Consider the following 17,642-nt stretch of genomic DNA (forward strand, 5'->3'; position numbering starts at 1 on the left):
GTTACATAGGTATATTGAGTAACGATAGGGTTTGGGCTTCTAGTAAATAAGTTGCCCAAATAGTGAACTTAGTACCTAATACATAGTTTTTAAATCCTTGGTTCTCTCCCTGCTTCCCTCCCTCCACCTTTTTGAGTGCACATTGTCTATTGTTTCTATCTTTATAGCCATGGGTACTCATCGTTGAGCTCCCACTTGAAAGTGAGAATATGTTGTAGTTGATTTTCTGTTTATTATTTCACTTAAGATAATGATCTCCAGCTGCATTCATTTGGTTGTAAAAATGTGTTTTCATTTCTTTTAATGGTTGCATACTATTCCATTTATGTGTGTGTGTATAGACACAACACATTTTCTTTAATCCACTGTTGGAGGCTTAGGTTGTTTCCATGATTTTGGTATTATAAATAGTGCTATGATAAACATCATAGGTGCAGATGACTATTGGAAGAATGCTTTTATTTTTCCTTTGGATGGATACCCTGTAGTAGGATTTCTGGGTCAAATGGTAGTTACATTTTTAGTTTTGTGAGAAATCTCTGTGCTGTTTTCCATAGGGGTTGAACTAATTTACATTCCCACTAACAGTGTATAGGCATTCCCTCTTATCATTTTTGCCATCAGTTGGTATTTCCCTTTGATTTTTTAAAAAATAGCCATTCTGAAAGGTGTGAAATATATCTGATTGTGATTTCAATTTGTATTTCTTTGATTAATGATATTGAGCATTTTTTCATATGTTTCTTGGCTGCTCATATGTCATCTTTTGAGAAGTATCCATTCATGTCTTTTGGCCACTTTTTAATTGTCCGTTGATCACTTTGTTTTACTCTTGTTGAATTAAGTTCCTTATCGATTCTGAGTATTAGACCTTTGTCAGATGCAAAGTTTGCAATTATTTTCTCCCATTCTGCGTGGTTGCCTATTTACTGTGTTTCTTTCACTATGTACAAGCTCTGTAGTTTAGTTAATGCTCATTTGTCTAATTTTGTTTCTGTTGCATTTGCTTTTGAAGTTTTAATCATAAACTTTTTTTCTAGGCCAATGCCCAGAAGAGTTTTTCCTAGGTTTTCTTCTATGATTTGTGAAGTTTCGGGTCTTAAGTTGAAGTCTTGAATCCATCTTGTGTCAATTTTTGTATAAGGTGAGAGGTTGGAGTCCAGTTTCATTTTTCTTCATATGGCTATCCAGTTTTCTCAATGCCATTTATTAAATATGATGTCCTTTCCCCATTGTTTGTTTTTGTTGAGAATTGTACCATTTCTGAAAAATGTAACAGACATTCTCTTTGAAGTCTGGTGATGCATATCTTTGGACTCTCCCTTTTCCTTTAAAGAGACACTCATTTTGTTCCCAATTTAAAAGGACATTTGACTATCTCTGTGTCATAATTCTATTAATCCAAGTTAAAATTACCTCATGAAGCTTTATTAGATGGATTTGCAATAAGAACTTAGAATATAAAGTCAGAAGACATAAGTTTGAATATCAAGCTGGGTCTCATATTAGCAGTACAAATTTGGGCAACCTGCTTCGACTTTCAAAATCTTTTTCTTTTAGGAAAATGAGAGTAACAGTAGTAATTATATCATGGACAACATGAGATAATGTATTTTAAAATATTGTGCAATAAGTGGGTTGCCAAATGAGTGCCCAATAATATTATAGTTGTATGAATGTTTTTTCCTCTATAAAGTCAGGCTTTTATATCCATGAGTTCCACATCTGTGGATTCAACCAACAATACATGGAAAATATTCAGAAAAACATTCCACAAAGTTCTAAAAAGCAAAACTTGAATTTGCTGCACATGGAGTAATATGTTGAATCCACATGAATAAAGTTATGTACAGGCATTGCATTAGATTTTGTAAGTAATGTAGAGATGATTTAGAGGACACAGGAAGATTACCTAGGTTATATGGAACTACTATGGACTTTGAATATAGTACTTGACTATAAGACTTGAGCCTCTGCAATTTGGGTATCTGTGGGGCCCGAGGGATAGGAAGGAAGGACCTGAATCCAATCCCTCACAGATATGAGGAATAACTATAATGTACTTCACCACAATTTAAAACATATATGCTTTCTGTCTTATAAATTGAAAAGATGTAAGTATCAACACAGTATTAAATTCCAGGGAATTATAATATTATCCTGCATTTGCCATATGCTGAACTATGGTCTTGGCAATGAATATACTTTAATGCTTAATGCTGCCTGATATGAAATCTCAGCTACGCTAACCATGTCATAGATACAGAAATTAAAGATAGAGAGATAGCCTTTTTATATAACAAAGTTCTTAAAGATTTGTGCATGTCAAATATTTCCAAAGCAAGTAGTAACAATTCCATTTGAAATAATCTTTTGGAGCCAGTCTAACATGGAGACAGACAATATTTACCACTTTGAGCTATGATGCATCTGTTATTAGTCTTTTGAGATTCACATTAAATGACCGTTTTCATTGGATTGATGATATTTACCTCTGTAATTGTATAAAGGTGAAGGAGAGAAGGAGAAAATAAAAGCCAGACATGAGAAAAATATTCTGCTTTCAGTTGAGCTTGGAAATAGAGAGCTAATGAGATGGAGAATAATAAGAAAGACTATTTCAGACAACAGGAGTTACAGAGGAGACATTCCATTTACCAATATCAGAGTAATTAGTGGAGGGATGAGATTGAATGAGAGGCAATTATAGATTACAGATTTGCATCAGGAAAACAAGAAGTCTCTCTCAAGTTTAAAAGCAAGAAAATATATGTTAGGATCAAATGCTTCAGTGAAGAAATAGTGAATAGAATTGCTGGAGGAACACGGAATGGCAGTTGTGTGTACAGGTGTGGGCGTGCTAGCTTCTGAGATCAGCTTCATGTGGTACATCGTGGAATGTAAAAAATATCAAGCCTGAGAAGCTATTACAAAAGTGAACTGAGTAGTTTAATAGAGAAGCAATAAAGGTATGGATAAAAAGCTAAGCAGAGATGCAACTGCGACACAGTGGTATATATGGACAGATTTGCGGAAGGGGTTTTAATATGTTTTTAATGTGTGTGTAAAAGCTGTGAAAATCTTGGCATGTCGCCCAAAATCATCAAGGATCCATGCAAGTAGGTCGGAGGGAAGGCTTAAGACCGACAGTTAGATGAACAGCATGGAGCATGCCATCAGCAGCTGAAGGGAAAATAAAGTTTATTAATTAGGAGAATTAATTGGATAGCTGTGATTTTTGCCTTATGTGGTCAAAATAGATTGGGAAAACAGACTGTAAAGTGTACACAATTTAGTAGCTGAGCTTAAAATGTAATCTTGTAACTGAACCAAAGTAATGAGATGGAAAATGGCAAAGACCAGGAGGTATGGATCTCATTCTACACGATCTGTAACTGTCACATTTATAAGGTATTATTAAGAATTCTTATTTCTTAGAGACTTTAGTTCAAATCAGTCCAATAAAAGGATTGGCTAGTTACTTGGTGGCTGATGTAAATTAAATGCTATTTCAATGTAAAATGGCAGCTGTTAAACAGATCTTATTAAATGTATCTATGATATGAATTTCTTGTGACCAAATTTAGCAGCCTTTCTTCTCTGAAACTTTTAAAATCTCATAGTAGTCTAGACAAATATGTTTTTTTAACTGTGATTTGCTTCTTGCGTTTTCCTAAGAGTTCTCTGAAACTTTATTTTTTCCAATGTAAGTTTTCTGAAACAAAATCACTTTGAGATCTCTATTTTTGTTTTTCTATCTACTTTCATTTTAAGAGTTTATTATTTTACTTAATTTCTAACTTAGGATGTCCATTCCATTTCTGTTGTACAAAGCATCAATTCAAATAATCTGTTCATTAGATTTGAAGTTAATAATAATTAAAATACCCTGTTATTTTACAGTTAACAAAGCACTTTCTCATATGTTATATAACACTATAAATCTGTACACTAGATGTGATTCTTACAGATTTGGACTGGGTATGTGACTTGCCTGTCTTAAGATTAGTTGTGGAGCTTAGGCTTGTGCATTTTGACTGTCAATTCCATATTTTTTTCCAAATTCAACATATTAAAGTATTTAAGCTCATATTCCATGCCAGAAACTATGCTAGCAGCTGAACTATGAAATATTTTGGTCCCAAACTCATTTGAGTTTGTGGTCTAATGGGAAGGAATAACAGTTTTGAGTCTGTATGACAAGAGTTTTGCTAGAGTTGAATAGGGAAGCAATGGAGTTAAGACAGAGGAGCAACTACAGTGAAGAGAAGGATAATGGGAGGGTTTCTATAGGGAGAATTACTCTGCCTGGGTTAGAAAGTGTGAATAAAAGATAAATTATTTATAGTCATAAGCATATGCAGTGTTGTGGAAGTATGAGAGGGCATATGTGATGGTTAATCTATAGTATTAATTGGATTGAAGGATGCAAAGTATTGTTCCTGGGTGTCTATAAGGGTATTGCCAAAGGAGATTAATATTTGAGTCAGTGGACTGGGAGAGGAAGACCCACCCTCAACTTTGTCAGTTGATAACCATTCCCAAGTACCCATTATGCAAAAAAGTCTCCTGTATATGCTATGAAAATTTTCAAATTAGCAAACAAGTCACAGGAGGATATTGTGCAATGGAAGCGAAATGGCAAAGGCACAAATGCTAACAGAAAATGGCTGAAAGCTCTAAACACATGATCTATTCCCGTGTTTATGTCTCACCACTCCTCTCTTGCAATCTACTTTCATTCATACTGTAATATGTAAAACTTCCTCTTTATATACTGTATTGGTCAGGGTTTTCTAGAGGGATAGGACTCATAGGATAGAGGTACATATGAAAGGGCATTTCTTAAGGAGTACTGGCTGTCACAAGCACAAGGTTGAAGTCCCACAATAGGCCATCTGTAAGCTGAGGAGCAAGGAAGCCAGTCCGAATACCAAAACCTCAAAGACAGAGAAGCTTACATTGCAGCCTTCAGTCTGTGGCCAAAGGCCCGAGAGCCCCTGGGAAACCACTCCTTTAAGTCCAAGAGTCCACAAGCTGAAGTACTTGGAGTCCAATGTTCAAGTGCGGGAAGCACCCAGTGTGAGAGAAAGATGAAGGCTGGAAGACTCAGCCAGTCTAGTCCTTCCACATTCCTCTGCCTGTTTTTATCCATGCCCTGATAATTTTTGTACTTTTTGTAGAGACAGGGTTTCGTCATGTTGCCAAGGCTAGTCTCAAACTCCTGCTCTCAAGTGATTCACCTGCCTTGGCCTCCCAAAGTGCTTGGATTACAGATGTGAGCCGCTGCACCTGGCAGCACTTTTTTGGATTATGTTCTAAAGTTCCAATTCTTCAGCTTTATATTCAAGACTCATGATGTTCTTTCCAAACAGAATTATTGAGAACTAGTCTACTCATAATACTTTAGGCATATGATCACTCTTCATTTAAAAATGAAGATATTAATGCATATTTTCCATACGCCAAATGCTAGCCATACACTGTAACCTCTAAAGAGAGCTCTAGTTATGCCATCCCCCACCCCAATTTCAAACCCATAACTGAGGAAAAATGAATCACTCAAGTACACCCATTTTTCTACCACCATGCAAGGTGAATATTTAATTAGCAATAAGTGACTTATAAGCAGAATCAAACCAGGGTAAGTGATTATATTGATTCATCTTTTCTCTGTTTCTATATCACTTGAGAATTGTCCTAGCCATTAGAAGGACAAGTAAAACCAGAGTGCAGCCCAGAGGAAAGAAAATATTGAGTGGATAAATCAGTGCAGGTATCTAATAGTTAAGAACACTGGCTGTAGGTTGGATGCATCTGGTTTTAAATGGCATTTCTGCCTTTAGTAGTTTTTTTTTTTGGCTGCGAGCAAGGCTTTCTAAGTTTCTAACCTCTCTAAGCATCAGTTTTACATTATAAAATAATTTAAAAACTTTGACAGATATTATGGAAGAAAAGTTACATTTTTTTTTTTTATGTTGGCTGTGTGCCAGGAACTGTAATATGGACTTAATAATATCCACTTCAGTGCTTGCAGTAACGATGGAGGTGGGCATCAGAGTTGTGTTTGTTTAACATGCATCACAAACTAGCAGGATGAGCCAGTGATGTCCATTCATATGAAATATCAAAATATTCTCCTTTTTGAGGGAAGTAGAAACCAGTTATAATGAGATTTTACTTCAAAAAGGTTTAGTAACATACAAGAACAGAAATAGAAACCTAAATGTTTAGAGAATTTGTATTCATTTAACATTTATTCATTTCAATACTCATATGAAACCATACTATTAAAGGAAAAATGAATTGTAGAACCTTGGTCCCATATAATTATTATAATTTCTCTCACCTCTAAAGGGCTTTTACCTAAGTATCTTTACCCAGTTTTATGGGTAAACACTTTAGCTGAGTTAGAAAATGTGACTATTTTGGCATATTAGGAATTAGGAAAGACACAGGTATACTCATGTATGGTAGAAAGAAGAGGATAGAAAAGAGAAAGAAGAATGAGGTTTATGAAAGTAGATGAAGGAGAATAAGGTCAAGAGGGGAAAAAGGCAGAAAAGTGGAATTAGCATTAGTTAAAAAGGTCTGGAGTCCAGCAAGTAGTATGAGGAGTTAAGCAGCAGTGAAAAAGTGTTTAATTTCAGAGAAAGAACAGAGTGAAAGGGAAATGGCAGAATGAGGGCAAGAGAAGGTAAAGACTCTTATCAAAGACACTGATGAGAATTCTTAAAATAAAAAATGTGACCTAGAATCAATTGGTATTTTTAGTTTAATGGTTACCTGAGAAAAATGCTGCTGGCAATTGTTGAATAAAGGTCACTCAATATTTAATTTTGGAATCTCTTTTAAAATTTATTTTGAATCTGGAATTTTTTAGAAATCTAACATTGATTAAAGTATGACTTGTAATTAGCATCAAGTATTTTGTGAGTCTTAAGTATGCCAATTAATGGTACGCATTTTAGCATGCTACTCTCAACTTCTCTTAAGTCACTCTTATTTGAAAACATGCCCATTCACAAAAAAATTCACAATGCCTTGTTTCCTGGATATTTCAAATTCTAAATTTTAGAGGTCATGTAAAGTAGTCATGGGTAAAAATGAAGCTACAGTAACTATAAAAATGCAAATCCCACTGGTTATTTCCTTATGTGGCTCTTGTAGAATGTCAAATATTTATAAAGGCCTTGGAGGGTGTCTTCCATGTACATGGAAGCGTCTTATGTCTTGCAGGTTGCAGCTGCAGATTCCCTGTCTTCCTCTGGGGACCCACGTGAAATCTCCATGTCCTCCTGTCACCTTCCTCTCTTGCTACACCATAGGCCATGAAGCTTTCAAAATGTTAAAGTTGAACTGTGTTCCAGTATGAGGTAGGCAGAAATTCCTCTCTCATAATTTCTTTCACTTCAGTTAGGGAGCTAATCAATAAGTACTGCTTGTTCCACAATAAATATTAAAGTTTTGGAAAACCTCAGTTTGATTTTTGTTTTCACTTCATTTCTGTGTCTGCATTCCTACTTCTCTGCATTTTGTCAGATAAATCTCTTGAGAATCATCAGGCTGTTTTTAGCTTCACCTGGAGGATAGGCCTTTATTCTCTGGTCAAACTTTCTTTTCTCCGATTGATTTTATTCTAAGAAAACCCACTGATATTGCATGAAAATAAACTTCTGGCCAGTTCACTCAGCCAGCTTGCCAGCCAGCCCAGCAAAGGTTCAAACTGAGATTTCTACTATAGTTTAAAGAAAAGTGATGATGGTAATGATGACAAATTTTAACCAAGAGCTTTGCCTGTGTCAACAGTGTTTCAAAAATACATATGAGTGCAACAATTTTAGAGGCAGAAACAGTATTTTTTCAATTTTTATGTTTTAAACAGAAAATAATCTTTATTTTTTCTTATCTCAAGCCATTTACTTTTGGCTAGTTTATCCATACACTATGTAAAGGCCAAGTATACAGCCCCTGTTTAGAAAATTGCCCTGGGCCATTCTCTATTTTCACCCAAGGCATTTCAATGATTCTGACCTCCCTCCCTTTCAAATTTTGGATCCGATTCTTGCTTCGAAATCTGCTTTACATTTTAGCAACAATTTCAGTCTTCTACGTTTGACTTAATAGTTTTTACCTTCCTACCTGGATTTTGGCTTGCTCTGCTGATTTTATTATTCCTACATTTTTATGGAAGGAAAAGCAAATATTAATAACTCCTTCCTCTTCCAACCTTGGTTCCTCAACTTCACTGCCAGTGGCCTGGAGTAGAAAGGTGAGATAGTAGTTTGCAAAATAATTAAACCACCTAAATTAGTAGGTAATAAAGTCAGATTCTAGGATGGTTATAGGATTTTTCCAGAGTATTTAGATGCCAATCTCCATGAAGGTAAAAACTACTTTCACTAATTTTTTGTGTCTTCTAATGAGTCAACAGTTTATTCGCAGATAAGATAACCTTATTCAACTTGAAATTGACAGAAATTATTAGTGGTAAAACAAAGACATGAGATTTGGGTGGGGACACAGCCAAACCATATCAGTGGGTAAGGAAGATGTAGGGTTAACTGGCCTCATTTGAGCATGAATCAATTAAAAATGTTGATAGAGCAGGGACAAGCGTATCTGGCATCCCATGGCATGTAGGAATGAAATATATAATTGAGCTGTCACCTCTACTCAGCTGGAATAAAATGCCTGATGAAGGTGTCACTTTCAGGGTTTAAGTTACTTTTGACCTTAGAAGAGAATGAGGGCATGAAGAGTACAAAAACTATGCAGTAGAATCCTTTTTAAAATAGCATTAAACGAGTTAGAGAAAATGACAAATACAAGAGCCTAAATTCTCAATTTACAGTAGAGACTAGAACTGAAGGATTTTTCTATGACTGTACAAGAAAAATATAAGAAAAAACCTCTTACCTGGTTATTACATTGAAAACACAGATTAATTCTGCAAAATTTCAAATTTTAATGTCTGATTAATAAACTCACAGATATTTAAAGTGAAAATATTACACTGATTATAAATGAGTACATCATTGAGAATTATGACAGAAATAAAGATTTCAAGGACTTTCAGTTCCCTTTCTAACCACTATGAGCATCCATTATTGAATGAAGCAGTACCTTCTCTCCTATCACATCAGATTCTTATCTCCTTTCTGGCAGATGCTATAATTTCTTTATTTTAGCAAGTTTCTTACAAAAGACAGTAGATTTTTTTCTTATGTTACAGACCTCAAGTCCTCATTTTTCCTAAATTACTTGGGACTCAACATGCTTTATATTTCCAGTTACAAAGTCAAACTCTTGCAGAGAATTCTTATACATTAAAATAATTGCAGGACCTTTCCAATTTATATCAGCAGATATCAGAGAAACATCTAGAAATGGATACCGAGTGATTTATTTTTCTTGCAAAATAAGAATTTAATTTTAAGATAATTTGCTATTATGTTCAAGGAGTAATTCTAACTATTCATTTAACTGGATTGTAGTTTAGAGGTAAAGAGACTATGCTAACTAAAGATAAATGCCAGTAATATTTCAGTAAAGTTAGCACTGATTTCACAAATTTTAGTGTTCCTCAGAATATCTTTGTTAATAGATATTCTCAGAATCTATTAGGGAAAATCTAATTTATTAAGAATAGACTGAGGTTTAGAAATGGCATTTTAATGAGCATTTCAGAGAATTATGCGGTTAGAGGATCAAACTTTGAGATCAATCAAATGCTTGGTAATAGGAATGTTTACAGAACGTGTTTTACAGGTGATCAACCTGTATATATCCCATATTTGTTTTCCCTGAGAGTAGCTAGAAGACATTTTATTTTTTTAGAAATACAGTGATGAAAGAAAGAGTCTTGAGATGCTTTCAAAATGTCTTGCTCACTTTTCTCTGTACGCTGTAAATTCTGGCTAGAGATGCTTCAGATCTGATTTCGTTAGCAATGGGAGGATTCTGTTGTTTCAGACATAAGGGAAACCCATTCAGTTAGCAAATGTAAAGTGGCACAATTATCTGAATGTATGGCAGGTCCCACACAGACACCAAAATAGTTTCATCCATAGAGAACATTACTTGTGGCTAATTGATAGGATCTCAAGGACCATAGTAGTTAAGAAGTTGACTGAAATTTTACCTCATTTGTATGACACATGTCCCCTAAACAAAACTGGACAGCTTTGACTCACCATAATAAAAAAGTTGCATTGCACCAAAACCCCATGCTCTGATTCTCTACAAAAAGGAATATTGAATATTATAGAACCAGTAATAACATCATAAATATATTCAATGAATCTTCCTTGCAGCTCACTTCAGGGGGCATTATCACTATTCACCAAGGTAAATGTGCTCTAAAGTAGGCTCATTTTAGGAATTTTTCTAATTTTCTACAACTTGGAACCCAGAATGCTATTGCAGAATTTTAGTATTATGGATGTTTATGGAGTCAGCCAAAACAACAGCGTTTCCAAATACTTGTACGGTTTTTGAAGTGTGTGCTCAAATCAGCACCATATTTATTATCCCAATATCTTTGTGTATGTTTGGAATTGATATCTCAACATCATACAGAATCTCCATTGTTCTCCCTCCACTACCTATGGGGTAATAATACCTGTTGTAGTAGGAAGAGCCAAGAGGAAGCCCCTGGAGCTCTCTCTGTACCTAGAAAACAATAAAGAACACCACTCGATACTGGTTGAGTGGCAGATACTAATGTTACCACCAAATTGAAAGTTGTAGGCAGATGATGCTTATTCTATTTAAATTTCTGGTTTGACCTGTGTGGACAGCAGGTAGTCACAAGGACCTTTATTTATAGTATGGACTGGGGAAGCTGGAATACTACAGAAAACCTTGTTGCAGAAAAATCACTAACTGTTGAAATTGAGAATAGCAGTCAGATCTATTTTTCTAACATACATAATGGTGTTCTTTATTACAGTGTACAGCTGCTTTACTCTAGTCTTCCTAATAGCCACTTTGTATATCTCTTGGGTGATTATTATCATTGCTGTGTTTTTCTGAGGTAAGATTGTCTTGGAGAATCTTCAATCCAGGGCTGGGTATTTCATGTACCATTAATTGAGGAAAGATGTAGGGTCTCAGACAAAATCCTGAAACTGAGAAGAAATTCCTGTCTTTCACTGTACTTTGGGGTTGGTTGTTGAAGAACAAAGTGGTATAGAAAGTACTGGAAATCAGAGGAAAGAAGGACTTGTTCCCAGGAGAGGGCAAATTAGTAACTCGGAAGGGTGTCTGCCTTACAAAGAACCACATGTTCTAGATGAATAAACTAGATAAATGAACTATACCTGTACACTAGATGACATGGTATATTAAATTTCTTTCTGCAAGCTTTTTCATTGTCGTTTCTGATTCTTTCAAAGCTATTTTCATTTTCCATCTGAGTTCTCCCCCACTTCCCACCCATGAGGATAATGCAGTAGCTGCCAAATTGTCTACCTAAAAATATCTGGAGGATAACTTAATAATCTAGTAGTAGCGGAAAACAACATTAGAAATTGATACCCTCAAAATGTGGAGGAAGGGGAGGTAGGGCAGATATCAGAATCTAGGATTGCATCTTAGTTTAGTAACTTTTAAAGCAATTTTTATATTCCTTCCACCATCCCCATGTCCCAGAAACTTGCCTCATTGGAGTGGTACAGAAAAGGGAGGCTAATGCTTTCCTACACGGGTAAGAGTGTTAAGCGGCTTGCAAACCTCCTTAAACCAGCAGGATAGTCACTGATACTTACAAAGTAACCTTATATCAGCTAGGGTTCAACCACTGAAACAGAACCAGTAAAAAAAATACATGTTAAGAGATTTATTAGAAAAAACTGGCTTACATTTGTGAAGGCTGGCAAGGCAACTTGTATTTATTTGTAGGCCAACTGAAATTTGTAGAGAAGACTGTCAGGGCAGGCTAGAACTCAAAAGCAAGGGCTTGACCTGCTATCTATCCTCAGAATCTAATCCTCATAAAAGCCTTGGTTCTGCTCTTAGTGTATTTCAATTGATTGAATTAGGCCTACCAAGATTATTTAGTATAATATTCTTAGAGTCAACTAACTATGGATTTGAATCATATCCACAAATACCTTTACATCTACACCTACATTAGTGTTTGCTTGAGTAACAGGACTATGGCTTAGACAAATTGACACATAATCCTGACCCTCACAATCCCCAAACTGAAGCTTGGCAATAAGTATTATTCCACATTTCCTTATGTGGAGATTTTCATTGCCAACATTAGCTGAAGGGTTTTGATTGATGAAGATTTAGAGTAAGGGTTTTTCCCTCCACCCCTATACTGTATTTTTCTTATAGGAAAGTATCTATAGTTTTGTAATGTTTGATTTAGTGCACATAATTTTATTTTGAAGGAAAAAGGAAATCTGGCATAAGAGGTCCAGAAGGTTTAAATAACAGACCCAGAGAAATTTCCCAGATAGATGAACCAGATCATTTAATAGCACTGGTTTATATAACTTTCTATAATTTAGTGTATAAAAAATGCCCATTATAGAAATTCATTAGGGTTGTTTGAACGTATAAAGTGGTTTATTCAACGTTTCTGAGTTTTGCTTCCCCGTTGTTCTCAGCATAAAGGGGACCAAGTACTTAAATAAAAAATTCATGGCTTTCTATATTACAGGTTTTATGTTGCGTGACTCTGCCGCATAATGATGTTCTATTAATGTCTAAAAATCTCTTAGCACTAATTTCTTTATAAATTAAGTAATAATCATTTAAATTGAAACTAACTTCTTATACTTTTTCCTTACCTAACTCTTAAAGATGTGACACTGGAATATGGCAATACTAAGGTGTTCAATTTACACCATGCTAATGAAACTTAGAGGTTTTGTTAGAAAGTTGATGTTCTCAATGCCGCCAGCCATAGTTCCAAGAACAGGGAAGTGGTTGCTGGGCTATGTTCTGTTAAAGGTATAATAATTATTACCATGTGAACATTAATGTCTACATATTCTATCTGTAGAAAGTTGATGATCATAGTGCAGGGTGAAATAAACCTTCAAAATATTTTTGGAATCCATCGACATTACTCTGTCTCCACAGCCTTCACCTTTATCAAATCCACATTCATCTCTCAGCTGAACTACTGCCTTCTCACTCTTGCCTTTGCATCCCCTAAAATTTATATACCATCATGCCAATTCTTTCCAGGGTTGTTAGAAAAACAGCCAATATCTTCAACATAAATTTAAAACACTTGCTTGATTGGGCTCCCTTCTCCTTCTGAAGCTTTACCTTGCCAATGCCCATTTAAGATAAGTTGGCCTCTTCTTAGTGTAATACTTTATAGTAGAAGTTTATATACAAAAACTACTAGATAATAAATACCTCAAGGAAAACCATCCAAAATTACAAATATATATCACATGTATGTCACATTCAGATACATCCTATTGAGTATGAAATTTTCAATTTCATCCTGTGTGGAGGAGTGTGCAAAGATTGAATTAATCATACCCTTCAGTTCATGACATCTTCATTACTTCTCATATGTCTTCTTTTTGTTTTTTCTCTTCCATTTTTATGCCACAATAGAAGACTGTTCAATATGTTCTGTATTTTTTCATCTATCAGTCTATCTAGATCTATCTAGTATCACTGAATCTATAGTAATATGTAGGGCTACTTTTTGTGTCTGTATTTTTAAATTTTTAATGATATGATTTAATACTCTTTTGCCTTTTAAGATTTTTCTATTTTTTAATTTTTAAAATTTGTCTGCATTTAGGGGGTGTGAGTGCAGACATCTCATTAGCATATAAATGGGTAGTGGTGAAGTTTGGGCTTTTAATGCACTCATCACCCAAATAGTGAACATTGTATTGAACAGGTAATCTTTCAATCCTTATCCCTCTCCTCCAATTCTACCTTTTATGGAGTCAGATGTATATTGTTCTGTTCTGTATGTTCATGTGTACCCATTACCATCTCCAACTTATAAGTAAGAACAAACGGTATTTGACTTTGTTATTTCACTTAAGATAATGGCCTACGCTTTCATCATGTTGCTACAAAATACATAATTTTATGTTTTATGGCACAATATATTCCATGGTGCGTGTGTTGGAGGTATGTGTGCATATATGAGAAAATGTGATATCTCCAATTATCTGTCAATGGACATAGGTTGATTCTATATCTTTGCTATTGGGAATAGTGGTGTGATAAACATGTAAGTACAGGTATCTTTTGGTATAATTATTTTTTCCCCTTTGAGTATATACCCAGTAGTGGGATTGCTGGGTCAAATTATAGTTCTATTTTAAGTTTTTTGAGAAATCTTCATATGGTTTTTCATAATGCTGTACTAATTTACATTGCTACCCACAGTATATAATCCTTCCCTTTTCCCTTCAACCTCACCAACTGTGATTTTCTGACTTTTAAAATAATAGCTATTCTGACTTGTGCAAGACAGTTTATATTTGTGGTCTTAATTTGCATTTTGATGTTGAGTATTTTTTTCATGTTGACCACTTTTATGTCTGAAGTGGTGGACAGTGCCTACTTTTTACTGGGATTATTTTGTATTTATTCATGTATGTATGTATTTATTTTTGCTTGTTGATTTCCTTGTAGAATCTAGTTATTAGACCTCTTATGGATATATAATTTGCAAATATTTTTTTCCAATTCTGTGAGTTGTCTGTTTAACTCTGTTGATTCTTTTTTACTGTGTTTAATCTCTTTAAGCTTCATTCACCTATTTTTGTTACATTTGCATTTGAGGATTTGGTAATATTCTTTGCCTAGGCCAATGTCCAGGACATTTTCCTAGATTTTCTTCTAGAAATTTTATAGTTTCAGGTCTTACATTTAGGTTCTTTGTGGTTAATTTTTGCATATAATGAGAGGTATAGGACTAATTTTATCCTTCTGCATATAGCATATGACTTCCCAATTTTTACAGCGCCATTTGTTGAACAAGGTGTGCTTTTCCCAGTGCATATTTTTTTATGACTTTGTCAAAGGTCACTTGGTTGTAGGTATGTGGATATTGTTCCTGGGATCTCTGTTCCGTTTCATTGATCTATGTATGTTTCTTGTACAAGTGTCATACTGTTTTTATTACTATAGCCTTGTAGTATAATTTGAAGTCAGGTAACGTAAAGACTCCAGCTTTGTTCTTTTTGCTTAGGATTTCTTTTGCTATTCAGGAGCAAGAAATCATATTTGGTTCCATATGAACGTTAGGATTATTTTTTTCTGATTCTGTGAAATGTGACATTAGTAATTTTATAGGGATTGCATTGAATCTATAGATTGCATTGGACAATGTTGTCATTTTGCCAATATTGATTCTTCCAATCTATGATCATGGGATATTTTTCCATTTGTTTGTGCCATCTATGGTTTTCTTTATTAGTGATTTGTGGTTCTCCTTATAGGGATCTTTGACTTCCCTGGTTAAACTTATTCCTAGGTATTTTGCCTTTTTGTAGCTATTGCAAATGAGACTGCCTTCTTGATTTGGTCTTCAGCTGGATCATTATTTGTGTATATACATGTTACTGATTTCTGTTCCTTAATTTTTTTATCCTGAAACTTTACGGAACTTTACTGAAGTGGTTTTTCTAGATATAAGATCATATAGTCAGTGAACAGGGGTAATTTGACTTCTTCTTTTCCAATTTGGATGCATTTTATTTTCTTCTCTTGCCCAATTGCTCTGGCAAGGTCTTCCAGTAATAAGAGTAGTGAAAGTTGACATACTTCTCTTGTTCTAGTTCTCATTCAACTTTTTTCCAATAGGTATGATGTTGGCTGACAGTTGGTACTATATTGATCCTCTACTATGTTAACGTATGTTCCTGCTATACCTAGTTTGTTGAGGATTTTTATCAGGAGGGATGCCACATTTTATGTAATACATTTTCTGCATCTATTTAAATGATTATATGATTTTTATCTTTATGTGATGTATCACATTTATTCACATATATCAAAATATGCTGGCATCCCTGGGATCCTGGGATAATTCCCACCTGATCATGATGTATTATTTCATATGCTGATGGATTTGATTTGCTAGTATTTTGTTGAGAATTTTTGCATCTATGTTTATCAGGGATATTGGTCTATAGTTGTATATCCTTCCTTCCTCCCTCCCTTCCTTCCTTCTTTCCTTCCTTCCTTCTTTCTTTCTTTTCTTTCTTTTCTTTTCTTTTCTTTCTTTCTTTTCTTTTCCTTCCTTCCTTCCTTCCTTCCTTCCTTCCTTCCTTCCTTCCTTCCTTCCTTTCTCTCTTTCTCTCTTTCTCTCTTTCTCTTTCTCTCTTTCTTTCTTTCTTTCTTTCATGGGGTGTGTCCTTCTCTGGTTTTAGTATCAGGGTAATACTGGCCTCAGATTCAGTTGGGAGAATTCCCTCTTCCCTTGATTTAAAATATATAGTTTTGAGAATATTAGTGTTCTTTGCATGGTTGGTAGAATAAGCTGTGAATTCATCTGGTCCTGGATTATTTTGTGTGTGTTGGGAGATTCTTTTATTACTAATTCAATCTTGCTAATCATTATTGGTCTCTTCAGGAACTTCTATTTCTTCCTGGTTTATTCTCAGAAGGTTGTGTGTTTGCAGGAATTTATTCATTTCTTCCAGGTTTTCTTGTTTGTGAGAATATAGTTGTTCATAATCGTCAATCTTTTGTGTTTCTGTAATAGCTATTGTAATGTCTCATTTTACATTGCTGATTGTATTTGTTTGATCTTCTCTCTTCGTTAGTGTAACTAGTGGTTTATCAATTTTGTTTGTCTTTTTGAAGAACCAACTTTTCGTTTCAACGATCATTTGTATTATCTTTTATTTATTTATTTATTTTGGTCTGTATTTCATTCAGTGCTGTTCTGATTTTTACTTCTTTTCTTCTGCTAACTTTAGGTTTGGTTTGTTCTTGTTTTCCAATTCCTTGAGTTGTAACTCTAGGTTAATTTGTGATCTTCATAATGTTTTGATGTAGGCATTTAATGCTGTAGACGTTTCTGTTAACATTGCTCTTGTTGTCTCTCACAGGTTTTCATATGTTTTCATTTTTATTTGTTTAATTTTAAAAAATTTCCATATTAATCTACTGAGTGATAGTTCAGGAATATGCTGTTTAATTTCCAAGTATTTGTATAATTGTGAAAATTTCCCTTGGCATTGATTTCTAGTTTTATTCCACTGTAGTCTGATAAAATACTTGATATGATTTCGATTTTTAAGAAAAAATTTTTAAGACTTTTTTTGTGGCCTAATATGTGGTCTATCTTGGAGAATGTTCCATGTGCTGATAAAAAGACTGCGTGTTGGCCGGGCGTGATGGCTCACACTTGTAATCCCAGCACTTTGGGAGGCTGAGGTGGGTGGATCACAAGGTCAAGAAATCAAGACCACCCTGACAACATAGTGAAGCCCCTTGTCTACTAAAAATTAGGTGGGCATGGTGGTGCATGCCTGTAGTCCCAACTACTTGGGAGGCTGAGGCAGGAGAATCGCTGGAACCCGGGAGTGGGAAGTTGCAGTGAGTTGAGATCGCTTCACTGCACTCCAGCATGGTGACAGAGCGAGACTGTCTCAAAAAAAAAAGACTGTATTCTGTATTTGTTAGGC

This window comes from Macaca thibetana, chromosome 14 (genome assembly GCF_024542745.1).
Source record: "Macaca thibetana thibetana isolate TM-01 chromosome 14, ASM2454274v1, whole genome shotgun sequence".
Classification (NCBI taxonomy): domain Eukaryota; kingdom Metazoa; phylum Chordata; class Mammalia; order Primates; family Cercopithecidae; genus Macaca; species Macaca thibetana.